General features: G+C 47.2%; 1 pseudogene; it reads left to right on the plus strand.

Moving 5' to 3' along the window:
* The first annotated feature begins 8 nt into the window (after positions 1-8).
* LOC135114348 (histone H3-like) overlaps positions 9-5,000 on the plus strand; it is a 12,573-nt pseudogene continuing 7,581 nt past the window's right edge.

Here is a 5,000-nt window from a genome sequence, read left to right on the forward strand (position 1 = left end):
CACATTCGTGAGCTTCCTGTTAGACCGTTCGGACGTCGTACTAGCAGCTCTCATCACCATGACTGGCCGCGGCAAGGGAGGCAAGGGTCTTGGAAAGGGAGGCGCCAAGCGTCACCGTAAGGTTCTGCGTGATAACATCCAGGGAATCACCAAGCCTGCTATCCGTCGTCTAGCTCGCCGAGGTGGCGTCAAGCGCATCTCTGGTCTCATCTACGAGGAGACTCGTGGGGTGCTCAAGGTGTTCCTTGAGAACGTTATCAGGGATGCTGTCACCTATACCGAGCACGCCAAGCGTAAGACCGTTACTGCCATGGACGTTGTCTACGCCCTCAAGCGTCAGGGCCGTACCCTGTACGGATTTGGTGGTTAAATCGCTCCATTATTGAGATGGTGCCAGCTATTCAGCTTGCATTATCATCATTGAATAACATCATCTCCCGGACCTTTTTAAGGTCCACAAACATGAAAAGAAAGAAGGACCATAGACTACTATTATTACTACTACTTTCTCATAACCATGTTCACTATCACTATCTGAGCTAAGAAAAGAAACCATTATTAATTATAACCATCTTTCTCACTTCATCAGGTCTTCTCCAAGTATTATTATTATTATCATTATTATTATTATTATTATTATTATTATTATTATCATTATTATTATTATTATTATTATTATTATTATTATTATTATTATTATTATTATTATTATTATCATTGACTTATTTCAATGATCACGCCCCTCATCGTTCTCAGTTTCTCATAAAACAAAATATACATTGAGATGAAAAAGACGCTCAACATATCACAATAGGCAACACATCTAATCAACTCTCCACTGTGACACACAGCAGGTACATTAGTAGAAATATAGTATACACTACTTGCTTATTATTGATATACCAGTATAGTCTACACAACTCTCTAGATGTTTGAACGTGTGGCTCCGAAGAGGAGCCGGATTGATGGTGATATTGGCTGAAGGGGAGGGAGGCCCTTTATTTACTTCTTCTCAGTCTTCTTGGGAAGGAGCACGGCCTGAATGTTGGGCAGCACGCCACCCTGTGCAATGGTGACTCCGGAGAGGAGCTTGTTAAGTTCCTCGTCGTTGCGGATGGCCAGCTGCAGGTGACGTGGGATGATGCGAGTCTTCTTGTTGTCACGGGCGGCATTGCCGGCAAGCTCAAGGACTTCAGCAGCCAGGTACTCCATAACTGCCGCAAGGTACACGGGGGCACCAGCACCCACGCGCTCGGCGTAGTTGCCTTTCCTTAGAAGGCGATGAATCCTGCCGACCGGGAACTGGAGTCCAGCACGACTGGAACGGGACTTTGACTTTCCCTTCACCTTTCCTCCCTTGCCGCGTCCAGACATGATAATGGATGTTGTGGTAGTAGTAGTAGTAGTAGTAGTTGTTGTTGTTGGTGATAAATGAGGAGCGCGAGTACTCTAACCTCGTCGGTAGCTCTGCGAGCAAGTAGTGAATTTAACATAACATAACATAACAAAGAGAGAAAAGATGGGGAGGGGGAAGTGGGGATAGTGGGAAGAATAGGGGGGTGATAAGAAGGGAATTGTAGTAGGAGAAATAGTCACTGGGGCTTAACCCAGGCGCAATTTCAATGAGGAAGGACATCTTTTTTTTTTTTTTTTTTTTTTTTTTTTTTTACGTGTTATATTCATGCTAAGATGGCAAGGGGGACAAGGTCTTTATCGGGGAAAGCAGGAGAGTCCGCCACCAACCGAGCAGGCCAAGCCCAACACAGCCACAGCCACGAACGCCGCCCACGCACCCAAAACCCCGGGCCAAACCACGCACAAGTTAGGGGCCAGACTATCCAGAGCCTGCACCATCAGGATGTGAAAGAGGAGTGAAGGACAGTCAGAGTAGAAAGGGTTTTTTTTTTTTTGCTTTTTATTGGTTCAAAGAAGGACAGAGGAAGAAGTACATCCGTATAGCGGAGGGACCTACAGTTTTACGTGGGTTCCGAACCACGGATAGTAGTAGAGTGATTTGGTGATGGCAGGGATATTTAATGTATGATGTAATGTGGTGGGTGAAAAAGCGGTGTCGGTCCTTTCTGCTCTTGTCCTGTGACTCTTCCTGCAAAAAGGCCAACCTGCTAAAGAAAAGAGAAGTATAAAAAATGTTGTGGTGTTATGTGCATGGGGAGGGTGAGGATGGTTTGTGATAATGATTGACATGATGGTAGGATGTGCAATGACAGAGGCTCGAAAAGGCTCCCTCACCGCAACGAGGGGTCAAATCTAATACCATCTGCTTGCACGCGGTAAGTCGCTGGTGGCGGGGGGTGAATGGGGATTCCTGCATGGATGCTTCCAGGGCCCCGCCCCACCATCTCTTGACTACCTTCCTGCCCAGCCCTTGCCGCACCCAACTACCTCTGTGTGGGGGGTGAAGTGGCTTCCACTGAATGGTGTGGTTACCGTCCCCATCATCAGTACTGGCCGCTCCTTAACTACCTCGGGGGGTACCGCTACCGGAACGTCATGCCGACGTCCGGGGGCCCCATTGCCGTGACGTCAGTGGGAGGAGTGCGGTTCGTGCTATCCCCGTCTCTCTGGAAGTGGTCCGGTGCCCCCTTGAAACCTAGGCTGCGAGGCAAGAAAATAATGTATAAAAAACAAAAATATGAATACAAAGCCATAAGACAAAAAATATGAAAAAACCACTAGGTGTTGCCACACGACCCCACTCCCTCGGTCAGAGGCATGGTATGTTAATGGCGGTGATTTTTTGTCGCGTCCCTTTCCCAAGAGCGGTCCGGTGCCACCTTAAAACCTAGGCTGCGAGACAGAAAAATAATGCACAAAAACAAAAATATGAATACAAAACCATAAGACAAAAAATATGAAAAAACCACTAGGTGTTGGCACGCGGGACCGCCCACGTGAACGAGAGAACGACGATGATGCCACTCAGACACCATGAGTGGTACTGAGAAAGGAGATAGTGAAGGGAAGAAAGGAGGAGTCCATTATTAGAAAACAGGTTCAGGAGGCACAGTGGGAGGATCAAGGAGATTGCAGTGCGGCAGGTGACGGAAAGGTGGGGGGAGGTTGGTAATGAAATTGTATGTGATTGTGTGTCTGTCGGAGAAGGAGCTTAGTTGTTTTTCGATTCTATTGTGGAGTGTTATGTTAAGGGGGGGGATGTTGGACTCCTGGTGAATGGAGAGAGAGGTTTGGAAGTCGAACCATTTCGTCCCAAGAGCGAAACGAATTGCTCGGTTTTGAACTTTTTGAAGTTTAGAGAGGTTGGAGGGAGCAGAGAGAGAGAGGGCAAGAGGGCAGTAGGTTAAGAGAGGGAGAATGAAAGCTTTGTAGAGGTGAAGTTTTGTTTTTGTGCTGCTGTCGCGAAATCTTTCCAGGTTGCTCAGGGCCTTGGCGGCTATGGTTGCTTTTTGTTTTATATGTATATTGAAGTTGAGGTGCTTATCTATGGTGAGGCCAAGCACTTTGTTGTTGTTACTGATGGGGATTGGGGTGGGGATTGGAGTAATTCTGTTTAGTGAGATTTGGCGGGGCTGACTTCTTTTAATGTTGAAATAAGTGACTTTTGATTTTTCGGGATGGGAGAGAATTCGCCATTTCATCTCCCACAGGCTAGTCGCCATCAGTTCCCATTGAATTTTGTCGGTTAGGAGATCTAACGACCTGGCACGGGCCAATTGCGTTACATCGTCCGCGTATTGAATAGTTAGTGAGTCATTGTGGGCTGGGAGGGGTAGGTCAGCTGTGTACATGTTAAAAAGGGTGGGGGAGAGTACGGAGCCTTGTGGGACTCCAGCCTGAGGGGTGAAAAATGGCGAAAAGTTGCCCTGGTGGCGGATTCTTGTCTGTCTCTCATCCAGAAAACTACACAAGATGCGTTGTGTTAGAAAAGGGAGATTGAAGTTATTACAAATTTTGTATTTCAAACCGGTGTGCCAAACGGTGTCAAAAGCTTTCTTGACATCTTTTGTCACGAGTGCTGTCTTGTAATATGGCTTGTTGAAATTTAGGTAGGCTACTATGCTGTTAAGGGCGTCCTCAGTTGAGGCGTTCCTCCGGAAACCGAACTGCTGTGGTGCCAGCAATCCGTTACATTCGAGGAACGCTCTCAATCTTAAGTTGATTAGACGTTCAAAAGTTTTTCCAAGAATTTCAAGGAGGCTTATGGGGCGATAGTTTTCTGGTAAGTGAGAGTTTTTTCCGGGCTTGGCAATAAGGGTGATGTTTGAAATTTTGAAAGCCTTTGGGAAGTATCCAGAGGCGAGGCAAGCATTGAAAATTTTTGTCAGGCTGGATATGATTTCTGGAGGAAGGCTCCGCACCATCGGCCATGTGACTCCTGAGGGGCCGGGGGCTCGCCGCGGAGTATGTCTGAGCAACCTGGTGACATCCTCCTCCTCAATGGGTGTGGTGAGAGGGTGTTGGGGATCTAGGTGTGTTAAGTGTATAATGTTATGTGGTAGCGTGTTTGCTATGTTTCGGCGCACAAGATCGGTGATGTGGTGTATGTGGGCAATACTGGGCTCATGGGGAGGGAAAGGGTGTGGTTGGAAGGTGTTGCACCAGTGTGTCTGGAAGGTGTTGGTGACCTGGTCTGGGTTGGTGACTCGATCACCGTTCACTAGGAGGTACTCGAATCTTTCCCGGTGGCATCCCTTCAGCTTGTGCACCATGTGCCAGAACTGAGTAGGATTTTTGCAGCGAGCTCCGTCCATAAGGGAGACTAGGTTCCTCCAGTGAGCGCTGTGGTCATCCTGTAGGCTATTTAGTATGTGTGTGCGAAGGATGCAGAGGTCTCTGTAGATGGGTATGTGGTTGTGCATGTTTTGTAAAAAGCGTGTTCTGTAGCACACTAGTAGTCGTTGTGTTTTTATGGAGGGTCTGAAGTCTATGTGAATTTTGTGTTGTTTCTTTGGTGTGTGTCTGTTGGCTGATGTCAGGATGTCACTATGTAGTGTCTCTAGGGCACTGTCTATTATTGTATA

Source organism: Scylla paramamosain, chromosome 27 (genome assembly GCF_035594125.1).
Source record: "Scylla paramamosain isolate STU-SP2022 chromosome 27, ASM3559412v1, whole genome shotgun sequence".
In the NCBI taxonomy this organism is placed as follows: Eukaryota; Metazoa; Arthropoda; class Malacostraca; order Decapoda; family Portunidae; genus Scylla; species Scylla paramamosain.